Consider the following 14,863-nt stretch of genomic DNA (forward strand, 5'->3'; position numbering starts at 1 on the left):
ATAAAGAAAATAAGTCAATTATATTTAATTAGAAAATATAAGTGATATTCAATTATTTAAAAAGATCGAGACCAAATCCTTAATAAAAGTTAGACGGATTGTCTTGAAAATTTTTAAATAAAGAACATTTCCTTTTCCCTTTAATATTGATAATTTTAAGCATACTCGAGTTTTTTAGGTCTTTTTATTAGGATATTTATTTTTTTTAAATAGTAAAATAGGATATTTAATTACTTTAAGACGGTCATTTCTTAATATTTTAAAATAAATAAATACTACCTTTAGTCGAATTATGAAATCGGTCGAGTTATGCTTATGAGGCTTTCGTATATATTCATGGGACAAAAATGAAATGAATATAAAATAAAGATCAATGATTAAAGGACTAAATTTAAAGTATTAAAAAATAAAGGACAAAAATTAAAAAACCCAAATTGTAATTAAACAGTGACCAAAATAAAAATTTTAAACTATATCATATATTCATAAATAAAATAAAAACAGAATTAATTAATGACTATAATGAAACAAAATAGAAATTAGCGTGCAAAAATTAAAAAAAATAAAGAAAGGAGATCAGTGACCAAACTGTACAAATGCTCCTAAAATAGGGGACTTATGGGTGATTAGCCCACGGAATAGTGGCTTAAATGAAAAAGCAAGCTAAAAGTCCAGGAACCTTAGCGTGATTTACCAAAGAATAAATTAAACCCCAGTGATCAAAACGCAAAACGCGGCAAACATATGAGGATTTAAATGTGATTTAACCATAAAAGTAGTGGTTGAAATGTAAAAATACGGGTAAATTAGGAGAACCAAAGGATAATTTACCCAAAACCTAATCTATATATAAGTTTTTTTTTCGTTTTGGCTAACCTTGCTAGTTTGTCTTCTTATTTTCTCTCAAACGAGAGAAACAAAACTCTTCCCCTTCGTCTTTTACATCAGGCAGAGAAACCAAAAAAAAACAACGCCTAGCCGCCGACCACTGTAAATCGATGGCCATCTACTCTTCCGACCACCGCCTCCAAACCTTTAATCATAAACCAATATTGGTTGAAACAAACCGAAATCCTCCTATTAGAACTTGGAACCCCGATTTGGGCTAAAAGACCAACCGATCGAGACCTTGAAAACTAATCTAGCCCTCCTCCGACGAGGGATCCCAAATGATCGAGAGGTAAGCACTTCCCCTTCTTATTTCTCTCTATTTTTTTTGTTTATTTTACATATATGTTCGATAATCAAAGAGAAAGACAAGAAAAGGAAAAAAATCCCATTATTCAAACTCCTCTGCTAAGAAAGAAAAAAAACAGTTTTTCGTTTTTTTTTTCTTTTTGATGTATTTTGAATCCATTGTTTTTCTTTTGTGTTTACAATATTACTACTGTTCTAGTTCGAAAATAACAATAAAAAAAAGATTCAAAGGGGAAGTAAACCTTAAAAATGTAATCTCTGCTGATTAATTGCTGTTGGTCTATAAAATTATATACTGTTCTAGGGTTTTTATAACCCCATTTTACATGTAAAATAATAATAAAAAGTTACACTCTTTTTATTTTGTTATGATGAGCTAAACATTGGCGTGTGGCATTGGTGGCCACGGAAGGAGCTGCCGACAACGTGGAGCATTTGGGACCATGGGCGTGGTGGTTGTGCTAGAACGAGGAAGGGCAGCTGGCTCCTACTGGAAGCTGCTGGAATCCACAGGTGGAGGGACAACTGTTGTTGAAGCTGCTGAAACGTAGAGCAAGGGAATCCACGGCTTGGTTGGGGTGTTGGCAGTTGCTGGAGTCTAAGGTAAAAATGGTGATTACACCTGTTTACCCATAGAATAAGATTTCCAGTCCATCAGTCAACTCTATTGATAGGGTCTTCGATCTGATTGGTAGTGAGGTACGCGAATGGAAGGAAGATGTACGAAATTTTCTATCTTGTTTTGAACACATAGATAAGCAGGTGTGGAGTGGTGAGAAATCTGGCCACTATAGTGTTCGTAGTGGGTATCGCTTCCTTTTACTTATTGTTGGTAATGAAGATGTGCATTTTTATAGATGCCTATGGGCTAGTGATTGCCAGCAGAAAATACGAGTTCAGGGGTGGAAATTTACAAGGAATTATGTGCCTACTCGACAGAATCTTTATGTCAAACGTATATGCCAAACCCTACTTGCCCGGTATGTTGTCTATATCCTGAAACAGCTATTCATGTTATTTATGGATGGGCTTTTACATACGCAATCTGGCAGTTGCTACAATTCCAATTACCCATTACTGATGCTCAGTGGACATGTTATGATTGGATGCATTGGATGTTTGGTAATAATCCCGGTGTAAAGCATGGACAAATATTAATAGCTATTTGGGCGATTTGGTACGCACCTAATAGGCATTATGATGAAGGACGACAAATAAATGCAGTGAAAACAGTTACCTTCGTTAGATCCCAGTACACTGATTTTGGGCTGGCTAATGCCCGTATTCATGCTCCACCCAAAGTTACAACATCACAGTGGGTTCCTCCAATCGTACCTATGGTCAAAGTTAACTTTGACGCCCATTTCAGACCACCAGAAAACATATCATGGTGAGGGGTTGTTATTCGAGAATCTAAAAGAAAAATCTTGGAGGCTTGCAGACGAAGAACAAATAACATTACCTCAGCCTTTGCAACAGTAGCGGTGGCAGCGGTTCATGCAGTTCAGCTTACGGTGGACATGGGGTTCCTGTATGCAATTTTTGAAGGAGACTTTCGTGCTGTGATCCTGTAACTTTCCTTCGATGAATATGATTTTTCGGAGATTAGTGGGTGGATTAGTGAAGCGAAAGGTCTCTCTGGTCTTCTTCGTTCGTCAGAATACAAGTTCGTTCCTAGAGAATGCAACCGTGCGGCGCATCTCCTAGCAGGTGATCAACGATCAGAAATGTGAACCTCTTCTGGATAGAATAAGCACCGAGACAAGTGACCTTCCAAGTTGCTGAGTATCGTCGCTTTCTGGACCCTCCGTAGTAACTGGAAATCTCTCTTGCCGTAGAAAGGTTCAATTGTTGCAGCGTTTCTTGAACTTCCCTTGATGTTCCTGCTAAATGTTTTATCTTTGCAAGGAGAAGATCAGTCGGCATTTTTTGTTTCTCCATTTCTCTACTCTCCTGTTTCTACTTTGCTTTCATTAAATTTTATTTATTTACTTTCCTCGGTTTGTGAGAACTTATGACGCTTTATTGCTTTGTTTTGGGCCACACCTGACTCCTTTTCATTCAATAATACATGCCGACATTTTACTAAAAAAAATACATAGAGTAATTAGGGTGTTATAAAACATAAATAGATTTAAGACGCATTTATTCCAAGCAAAATATGAAATATAAAAGCTCTTTTTATGTTTCCCAAAAAATATGAAACATAAAAGTTATTTATTTTTGTTTTTGCACTTATATTTCCAAATAAAATATGAAACATAAAAGTTCCTTTTATTTTTTTGCACTTATGTTTATTTAATTTACTTTGAATAATCTGTCACATTAATGATTATTTTCGTAGTTTACTCTTATAAAGGCATGACATGAAAAATATAGACAGACATATTGTCTCGATAACACACTTTTTAAATATAATTTAATATAATTTTATTAATACCATATTAAATATAAAAGTTAGATAGAATCTTATAAAAATATTCCTTGAATTGTACATTAAGTCCTGTTAATTTAATGTTTAATATTAATTTTGTTTTAAAAAAATTATCTAAGAAATTAGGATTTTCTCTCTTTTATTTTTGTGGTGTCTTCATCTTTTCTTTTGATTTTTGTTTAAGAGGTGATCATATCAATTTTAATATTAATTGTCGACCACTAGTGATTATTATTTTCTTTTTTTCATAGTATGTCATTTATTTTTCTTTTTTTCTTGAGTTTTTTTTAATTTTAAATAAGAATCTATGTTCTTCTAACACGTTTTTCTTTGCTCTTGTGACACGTTTTTTCCTCTACTATTGTGGCACGTTGATTATGGATTTTGGAACTTTTTTGCATACCTCTGTTGTGTTGACGCTCGTACAAAAAACCTCATGACATTTATTTTCTGATTGGTTTGTTAATGGTCACGTATTGTCATATATCATATTTGGTTAAATGTTGTTTGTCGATATAATCAGAATTGTGTAGTAAAGCATTTTGTGAAGTTGTTTCGTTCACTTGTTACTCTTTTATTAATTCGTAAAACATCATATTTTATAGAGACCAAAATTTCTATGAAAGTTATTAGATTCTTTTGATATTGGACGTTATTCTCAATGAAAGGTTTCGTTTTTCTTTGTTTGTTGGTGTGGCTAACGAGGGATCGGAGGCTGTGGAGGTTTTAAATTGGCATTGGATGGGTTTTCTGAAGCTGGTTGACTAGGATCAGACAATCTGATTGTGGTTTCATTGGATTTTCAGTCTTTCCTTACGTCCTTTAAAATGGCGGTCGTTGTTTATAAATATCAATAAGAGGATTAATATGATTAAGTCTATCCAATTCAAAGGAATTTTCCCATTCGGGTAAATCTATGGCATTTTGGTTAGCTTGTTATGATTCGTCTCGGTTTAATGTATTCAACGCATGGGGGTTGGATCAGGTTTCTTCAATCTTTTGCATCAGATGTGTTTGTTAGTCCAGTGGATTCTTGACAGATGTTGTTAGCTGTTTGTTGTGCTATGTTTTTGTTGTTCTTGTTGTATGATTTTGTTTCCTTATTAGGTGTTGACACTTTTTCTCTCATTTGAGTTAGGGGTTTTTTTAACAAGGTTGAATCTAAGTGTTATTTTAGACTTTTTTTCGTGCAAATAAAAAAAATTTGTTTTATGTATGACTTTTTTGTGAGTATTGGCCCCAAATTTCTCCTTTGGCACGATATAATTTTATTTCCTTTCATTAATTTTATTAATAAAAAATTCAATTATTTTTATAATAAATAAATACATTATAAAATTAATTTAATAAAATGCATTTTTAAATAATTTTCATATTCTACGGACCAAAGATCATAACCTTACATCACGACTAAATCAATCAAACTAAATAATACAAAATTTTTAATAATATTTAAAACAATCTTACATTCTAATAATCTTATATTAAAAAATAATTTACATTTAAAAAACCAAACCTTTCAAGAAGTAATTAGTTTCCACAAGGACCACAACATTGAAAACCCAAAAGTACAACCGATCAAATTATAATCCTATCCCACAATACTTGCAACGAACGGATAGCAGAGTCGACTTGGGCCCCACATTTCTCCCACTTATCACTCTCTTCAAGTGGACTCCATCTCCTTGACATGCGGCCCTACCGTCACCGGTATACCAATAACCGTCGTAAACGTGTCACTTGAATGAATGTGACCTTCCAACCTCACCCTAACGTTGACAACCCCATGAGTCCTCGTACCATCAGCTGCCCTCAGCCGGTAGCTTAGCTGCCTAACTGATCCCACCGGTGGCATCCCTATGTCGGCGGCCGGAATATGGCACCAGCCCAGTAGAGCCTGTCCGCCAATGAGCCTTTTAGTGAATAAGTGGAGACCTACACAAGAATATCGATTGGCAAAAAAATTATGATGAATGGGAACATGGAATTTGTCACCCCAAGTAGGGTTAACACCACCTTTATCATCAACCCTCGTTTGAAAACCGGCAGCGTTTAACGGTGGGAAGGTGGTGATTGTGATGAAGGGCCTGACACGGTGAGAGAAGAGAAAAGAAGAAGGGTTCTTAAGCCCTTGAGCTGAAACCACCGTCATCTCTAACGTGAACTGCCGTTCACTGTTATTCAACATATTTGTGAGTGTTAAAAGGAAATGAGAAAGGAGAATAAGGTATTGGATTTATAGCAGATATCATGGAATATAATCAGAGAGTGAAAGTATGTAGGAAATTTAGGGGTTGCAGAAGAATAAGACTGGTAAGTAAGAGTGCAGCTTCGTGGTTGAATAAGTGAGAGTGAGAAGGAAAGTGGGGGCCCTGAGAAAACAGAAAGCTGAATATTTAATTAAGTACAAGTCTGGAGTGATTAATTTTGGTTATTGAGGGAAGAAGAACGAGTCAATATTTTATAGTATTATATTGATGAGCATTGCCAAAACCCAAAAACTGCAAGCACTAAGAACAACCAATTATATACCTCTCTTTCTAACCTGTTGAATTCATGGGAGTTTCGTGAGTAGTTTCTATTTTCCACTCTCGGGAGTAGTTTCCCTTTTTTGGAGACTTAATTAAAACATTTAGTAAAAAGTACACAAATGGTCTCTTAATTATAAAATACTATTTTGTTGAATTTTTACCAATAAAAATTATAAAATGGTCCATAGATTATATGATACTGTTTTATTGAGTATCCTGACTATTAAAGTTACAGAATGGTTCAGGGGCGGACCTTATAGTTACCTTGGGTATTCCAGACAACCCCTCAAAATTGTCTACTTAGTGTTAATTTTTTCTATTTTTTTCTAATTAATACAAGTGTCACCCCTAATATTGTGTGTAACTGTTATTTTTTATTATAGAAAAAATTAATATCTTATTTAAAATTAAAAAAAGAGATCAAACCCAAAAAAACCTTAAGCTCATGAATCAAACATCTATTTTCAGTTTTGTAGGAATTGGGATACGCCTGAATTTTTGTGCAACCTCTAAATTTTTGTCATTGGTCCGCCTCTGGAATGGTCATCGGACTATTCATGTGTTCTAAACTCATCATTTTCTATTAAAATTTTGACGGCCATCTTAGCTGGACAATAATCTGTTGATTGAGATATGATAAAATCTAATCTCAAAACCATTTGATATGCTTTTTATGGATCGGCTCTTCATTTATATTATATTGTTGAGCCGGTACTTGAAACATTATGTCATCAAACCAGTGTTTGAAAGCAACGATGGTACCAGTAGATATTATTAAAATATAATTTTATCATATCACCATTAGCAGCTTAGCGTCCAGCTCAGACGACCGTCAATCTTTTATCGAAAAAGGATGAGTGTGAAATATATGAATAATCAGTTGATCATTTTGTAACTTTTAATAATAGGGAGACTCAATAAAACAATACCTTATAATTGAAGACTATTTTATAACTTTTAATAATCAGAAGACTTAACAGAGCTACGTCCTACTATCGGGTACCATTTTTATACTTTACTCAGAATATGAAAACATAATAAAATTTTTAAAAGTGTCAAATTATTATTATTTTTTAAAATTAATATTAATTTTCTAAAAATTTAAAAGAACAAGTCCTCTGTAACTCAACATGATCCGTCGATAGTTAATAAAAACATTATTTTTCTTTCTAAGGACGTCATCATTTTTATTTAAGTAACTAAAGTATTTTTTTGTCAAAAATAGGTATTTAAAATTATCTTTTTGGTCAAAATAGATACTTAAAGTATTCAATTTTTTTCATCTAAGTACCTATAGTATTCTTTAGTTAATGTCACATGTCAACTTTTTTAGAACTTAGATAAAAAAAAGTTTAAATAGTTTTGACATAAAATAGTTTAGGTATCTATTTTCACCAAAAAGATAATTTAATGTATTTATTTTGACCAAAAATATTTTAGGTAATTAAATAAAAAAAGTATGCTTTAGGTACGTATTTGTGATATAAGCCAAATAAATAAGGGTAAATTAGACGTTTCTAACTCAATTACCACTTTCATTTCGTTTTTTTTTTGTCATTCAACCATTTTTTCAAAATTATACATATTGTTTAGATTTGGTTATCCACCGTTAATTAAAAAATCAATAGTGATGTTAATGTATCACCATAAGAAAATGTCACATCAACACTAAAAAATATGTCATATAAGTAATTCTATTGATTTTTTGACGGTGAATGACTAGAATGAAAAAATGTAACGTTGAGTATGACTTTAAAAGAAATAAATAATTGAATGCCCGAAATAGAATAATAGTGATAGTTAAGGAGTTAAAGTTATAGTTTACCCAGTAAATAAATACTAACAGTTAAGTCCATCTTAATGTTATGTATTTACATTCGAATCACTGTATAAACTTTTTGAAGCATCTAATAAAATGATCATTCACTTGTGTTTTTTTGGTGTTGAGCAATCCATGGAGATAAGATGCATGGATTTTTGTTGAGTAAACGTGGCAGATAAACTTTGTTTTTTGAAAATTGCTTCCATCATGTCCACGTATATATCACACCCAGGATTTTCCCTATCAAAGGAATTCAATATACGGCTGATCACCGGGTTTTAAGCTTTTTATGTCTTTCTGTATTTTCCCCTTTGAATCTGTCAAGACAGTTACGTTTTCCTATAAAAATTTCAAATTATAATTATTAGTATTTTATAATGTATATAATTTGGACTATTATTTAACATATTGATACTAAAAAGGTGTTCCACAAACTATATATGGTTAGAACTATGTTTTGTTTATGCTAAAAAAATTAAAAGTAGGTTTTTGGCCTAATTTTCTCTCTAAAATAGTTCTCTAGGTTTTGTTTTAAAGTGTCATCTTAGACGATTCTAGTGTCATTTTCTTTCTTTTTCTTTTTTTCTTAATTTTCTTTTGATTTAAATATAAATAAAAATTCACTATTTTAATTTTTTTCTTTTTGTATTTTCGTAATGCATTTGTTTTTGTATTTTTTTGGAATGTTTGTTACCATGCTTTTATTCATAGTTTTCTTTATCATTATGATAGTTTCCAACAAGAATAAGCCAGTTGTATGAGATGGTCAATAGATATGTCAAAGCTGAGGAAATAGAGTCTACAACGAGCACATGCCATAGTTCAACTCCTCTGTGAGGCACTTGACAAAGCCACCAAACCAGGAGGTACCATCGTTCTCCCCACACTTTCCAAGATTCCTTAAAGTTGAATAAAAAATCGAGAGGTTCTTCATTCTTAGGTAGTATAGGAGACCATAGGACCAGGTCTGTAACATTCCGAAGTTTGAGTTTAGACAAACTCATTAGCTTAAAGGAAACCATGACCCAAGTTTGAATGGAGTTGAGTTTGGTTTGAGCCCAACATGACAAAAATGATGTTTTTAAATTGTGACCAAGACTTAGAGGACCAAAAGAGGAATTATACCATTTTTATTTTCAAAGGCTGAAAACTCATTAATTTGGGTGATCTCATACCTGCCTCCTCTCTTTTTCTACATTATCCTTTGTCTTTTCTTCTTCTTCTTCCTTCATCATCCCTTCTCCCACTTTTTCTTGCAACAAAGGTGTCAACTTTGCTAGGAAATCATTCAATTTTCTATATTTAAAGGTAAGGATTAACACCTTCATCTCCCAAGCTTCAATTCAAGCTCTCAATGTCAAGTTTTAGCCATGGGAACCAAATATGGGTTTAGTTGGGGTTTTAGAATCCTAGGTGATTTCAACTCTTATTTAGAGATTCGGACCTCTAGAAAACATTTTAAACTCTCCAGAAACATTAGTAATCTATGTGCTTGATTCTTCTTTAGTGAGGGAAGCTAGAGAAAGCTCAAAAGCGAAGGGAAAGGAGAAGCTCACCATTGGTTAAACCTTGGGTGTTTCCAATAGCTTAAGACATCAAGGTAACTCACTTCTAACTCAACTCTACCACATGTAGGTCATTAGATGTGTTTTGGTAGGTTGCATGAGTTATAAAGCATGTTCATGGTAGATTCAACATTTGGGTGTTTTCAGCATTTATACATCCTTATTATGACCCCTATAATCAAACATAACACTTTAATAACAATTGGGAACCTTAGTAGGGTCTTTGTAGAGGAAAGTTAGCATTTTTTATTCCCAAAACAGGGTGTTCCTAGGCATGAGTATCAGTATTGGGAGAACATTTTTGATACTATTATTTAGGTGTTAAAAATAAGGGGTTTTTGGGCATAGTAGTATCAATACTCAGGCAATGGGTATCGATATTATAGATGCAGTATCGATACTCGTAGGGTGGTATCAATACTGAGTTCACTTAGTGATAAGATCTCGATTATTTATTTCGAACTGATATGATCACCAGTAGCAAAGACCAGGAGAAGTACCCAAGTGGCCCCATCACACGAGCAAGGGCTAAGGAGTTTCAAGCAGCCATGGAGAGTATGTTCACTTCATGTTTGGAACGTGATGAAGAAGGAATAATAAGGGTGGAACAATTTACTTTGCTTATGCATTAATTTGCATGAGAATTTAAAGTTTGCATAACATTCATTGCATTTAATAAGTGTGTTGTTCATTCAAGCATGCATTGCATTTAAATCAACTAGTTCATTCAGCAAATTAGTTCATTTATTAGATTAAATCTTAATTGTTTCATGCATGTTTTCAATTAAATATTGAATAAAGTTTACCTTTGTGTCTAGGTGCATGAGAGAAGTTGAATGGTTTCATCATATGCAAGAATGTTAGTCAGAATGTCTTCCAATTCTAGATGCGATACAAATGTGTTTGGTTCTAGAAATCAATTTGACATTATTCCTCTATCTCTTAGCTTTCCAACGCCTTTTGAATAAATTTTCAGAACTCATAACAAAACCTAGGAAAACAACCCTGTCAGCACAAAATGTACATTTTTGTAAATTAGCAAACAATTTTTCCTTCCTCAAAACAAGTAAAACTGACCTCAAATGTTGAATATGTTCTTCCATGGTTTTACTATATATTAGAATGTTGTCAAAATAAACCACACAAAACTTACCCAAGAATGGCCTAAGAACATGATTCATTAACCTCATAAATGTGCTTGGTACATTCGTTAAGCCAAAAGGCATAACCAACCACTCATAAAGACCTTGCTTCGTTTTGAATAATGTTTTCCACTCATCACCTTCTCGTATTCGTATTTGGTGGTAAACACTCTTAAGATCAATCTTGGAAAAGAGGTTAGAACCGCCAAGCTCATCTAACATGTCATCTAAGAAAGGAATAGGGTGACGATACTTTACCGTATTTTTATTTACCGCTCGACAATCCACACACATGCGCCAAGTTCCAGCATTCTTTGGCACAAGTAGAACCGACACGAAACATTGGCTAAGGCTTTCCCTCTCGTAGCCTTTTGCCATTAACTCAGATACTTGCCTTTGCAATTCCTTAGTTTCTTCGGGGTTGCTTTGGTATGTTGGTCGGTTTGGAATAACGACACCATGAACAAAGTCTATTTGATGTTCTATGCCACGAATAGGTGGCAACCCACTTGGTATTTCTTCCGGAAATAGGTCATCAAACTCCTGCAATAAAGACATAACAAAAGCAGGCAAATTTTGATCAAGGTAGTTAGTGTTCAAAAAAATTTCCTTGTACAAGAGCACAAGTTCTTCCTTTGCCGTCATTAAACACTTTTTCAACTCTCTCTCTTTAGAAAGAATGATAATTTTCCTTCCCTCATTTTGATCACACTCTTTTGCTTATACCTCCATTTTAGTCTATCTCACTTTGGCTTTTTCAAATTTTCCTCTCAATTGAATTTGGTCTTCATGTATTTGCTTTGGTGAAAGTGGAGCTAAAGTGATCTTCCTTGCCTCATGGGTGAATGTATACCGGTTGGTATAACCATCATGGATCACTCGCCTATCAAATTGCAAAGGCCTTCCAAGTTGTAAATGGCTTGCGTGCATTGGTACAACATCACATAACACCTCATCTTTGTACTTCCCTATGGAGAAAGTAATTCGAACTTGCTTGGTCACCTTGAGTTCTCCTCTATCGTAAAGTTGTGGATGCTTTGTTGTTGCCAAGCCAAGTGTATCTACCATTAAGGTACTAGCAACATTAGTGCAACTACCTCCATCAATAATAACAAAACATACATTTCCTCCAACGTGGCAGCGAGTATGGAAGATATTTTCACGTTGTTCATCTCCTCCATTGGATTGCACATTTAGGCTCCTTTTGACAACAAGGACCTTTCCTTCCAAGGCATGCTCTAATTCTTCCATATCAATGGTAGCATCTTCATTCTCATCCTCTTCTTGTTCTGATTCAACTTCTCCATAATCTTAAAGAAGCATGGTGTTACGATTTGGACATTGGCTTGTAATGTGTCCACGTCCAAAACACTTAAAACATTGTATGTCACGAGAACGATTTGGAGTGGCGGTAGTCTTACCCTTGCTAGTTTCGACAATGGGCTTACTTCCTTTGGACGGTCCTCCTCTTTCGTGGGATGATAATGGAGGAGTCTTCTTATATGAACTTTGCCCCCATTTTAAAGTTGCACTCCCATAAGATCGTGTGGCAGCCTTCCTTTTGAGTTATTTTTCCACCTTTATGGCCATATGCACCATGTCTTCCATCTCCACATAATGTTGCAACTCAACCACGTTCGCAATATTTGGATTAAGTCTCGTTAAGAATATTTCCATTGTGGCTTCTCGATCCTCATCGATGTTGGCTCGAATCATGGCCACCTCCATCTCTTTGTGATAATCTTCAACACTTCGGTTACCTTGTGAAAGGTTTTGAAGACGGTTGAATAACTCCCGATGGTAGTGGGTTGGAATGAATCACCTTTGCATCACTGCTTTCATTTCATCCCATGTAGTGATAGGATGTTCTCCATTGCGTCTCCTACTTGATGTCAATTCATCCAACCAAATTAGAGCATAATCCATAAACTCAATGGCAGCAAGTTTTACCTTCTTGAGTTCGGAATAATCATGGCACCCGAAGATGTGCTATACCTTCTTTTCCCATGCTAGGTAAGCCTCAAGATCCGTCTTGCCTTGGAATGGTAGAATGGAAATCTTAATATTAACAAGATTATCATCCTTTAATGGACGAAACCTTTGGGGCCTTATAACTCGATTTCCCATTCTTTATTGTGATACACGATCTTCTTCTGGTCTTTCCACTTCTTCATTTCCTCCTTGATTGACATCTTCTTGCTCTTGAAATCCTTGAGTATGCTCTTCTTCAATACGGTCAATACGTTCATGGAGAGGTTCTAACTCTTCCCTCAAAATCCTAGTCAATTCACGCACCATGGATTACATTTGTAGGTTTGGTTCAACGGTACCTGTAACTTGAGAATTGTATCCCGAATGATGAGACATAATTAGTAATAAAAAATAACCTCACACAACAAAAAACCTCACCAAACACTCGAAGCAAAGTCACTCCCACTCGTGTTTCACTCGGGATGGCTTTTACCCTTAAATGATCACTCTTTCCTTTTACCACTCGTGCTTTGATTTCAAGTCCTTTTGAGAACTTCCTCAAGGCTTACAAGGTCTAGTGGACATCGACTGAAACAATTATGGTTTGGTAGTAATGATAGTGAAAGGAAATTGGCTACAAGGAAAAGGGATGGTAAGTAAAGGTAAAAATTGAATAATTGAATATAAAGATGAAGTAAATATTTTTTTTAAAGATGAAAAGAATTACTCCCTCCCTCTTTAAACTTTTCTTTCTTTCTTTCTTTTTTTACTAACACGGAAGAGAGAAAAAATGATACACTTACTGAATCAACTAGCTCTGATGCCAAATGATATGATCTTGATTATTTGTTTCGAGTCATATATGAGAATGTCCGATCGTGATTCTAGTAAGAAACCCCGTAATGATAGCTTGAACTCTGAAATTGTATAAATATAAACATAAGAAGGAAAATGATATGAAATAATAATTGAAATGATAGAATGAAAACAATGAGGAAGTTGTTTGAAAGTGATGGAAGAGTGATGGTTGTTGTGTTTTAATGATAATGAAAATAGATGCTGAAGTATGAATGGTGTTGTCGTGGAAAATGTTGTTGTCGTGGTAAGTGTTGTAAGGTTAAAGCAGATTGTGACCCGTTAGCTATTTGGATCTAATAACCAACAATATAAATGATGGAATCGAAATTGTAGGGTATGGAACGTGACCCACTAGCTATAGATGAGCTAGGAACTAACGCTATAACAAAAAGAAATGGATGAAGACTACAAGACTATCTTGAAGCCGATAAAGTTCTACAAGAGAACAAGAATGAAAGCAACCTCTCAAAGATGTTTTATATATTCAAAAATGTGTCCACAAATGATCCCAAAGGTTCCTATTTATAGTATTTCTAATAGCATATGAAAAGAACTCAAAGATGAAAACATTCTCATCAATTTAGCAATAATATGCACTTGAATGCTTTGTCTTCTTATCTTCAAAGTTGGATGAATATTCTAAATCATTTTGGGATGAATCTAGACAATTTGAAGCTGAATTTGGCCTTAATTTCGTCCAAGGGGAGGAAGACTGATATGATAGCCAATAGCAAAGACCAGGAGAAGTACCCAAATGGCCCCATCACACGAGCAAGGGCTAAGGAGTTTCAAGCAGCCATGGAGAGTATGTTCACATCATGTTTGGAACGTGATGAATAAGGAATAATAAGGGAGGAACACTTTACTTTGCTTATGCATGAATTTGCATGAGAATTTAAAGTTTGCATAACATTCATTGCATTTAATAAGTGTTTTGTTCATTCAAGAATGCATTGCATTTAAATCATCTAGTTCATTCATCAAATTAGTTCATTTATTAGATTAAATCTTAATTTTTTCATGCATGTTTTCAATTAAATATTGAATAAAGTTCACCTTTGTGTCTAGGTGCATGAGAGAAGTTGAATGGTTTCATCATATGCAAGAATGTTAGTCAGAATGTCTTCCAATTCTGGATACGATACAGATGTTTTTGGTTCTAGAAATCAATTTACATTATTCCTCTATCTCTTAGCTTTCCAACGCCTTTTGAATCACCTTAATCCGATATCGGGAGCTTGAGATATGATCGATTTATTGAAGACAGTGAAGGCTGGAATTGTTACGGGAATTTTATGAATGGATGATTTGGATGAGTTTGAGACAAGGGAGAGTCTTTTCAA

The 14,863-nt window shown here is 34.2% G+C and overlaps 1 long non-coding RNA gene across 1 annotated transcript; it reads left to right on the plus strand.

The window, feature by feature from the left end:
* Positions 1 to 896: 896 nt before the first annotated feature.
* LOC120158606 lies at positions 897 to 3,240 on the plus strand. Its single transcript, XR_005519248.1, has 2 exons — positions 897 to 1,800; positions 1,893 to 3,240. It is a non-coding gene; the product is annotated as an uncharacterized LOC120158606 (long non-coding RNA).
* The last annotated feature ends 11,623 nt before the right edge of the window (positions 3,241 to 14,863 follow it).

The sequence above is a fragment of the Hibiscus syriacus genome, unplaced genomic scaffold (assembly GCF_006381635.1).
Source record: "Hibiscus syriacus cultivar Baekdansim isolate YM2019G1 unplaced genomic scaffold, ASM638163v2 tig00111330_pilon, whole genome shotgun sequence".
Taxonomy (NCBI): domain Eukaryota; kingdom Viridiplantae; phylum Streptophyta; class Magnoliopsida; order Malvales; family Malvaceae; genus Hibiscus; species Hibiscus syriacus.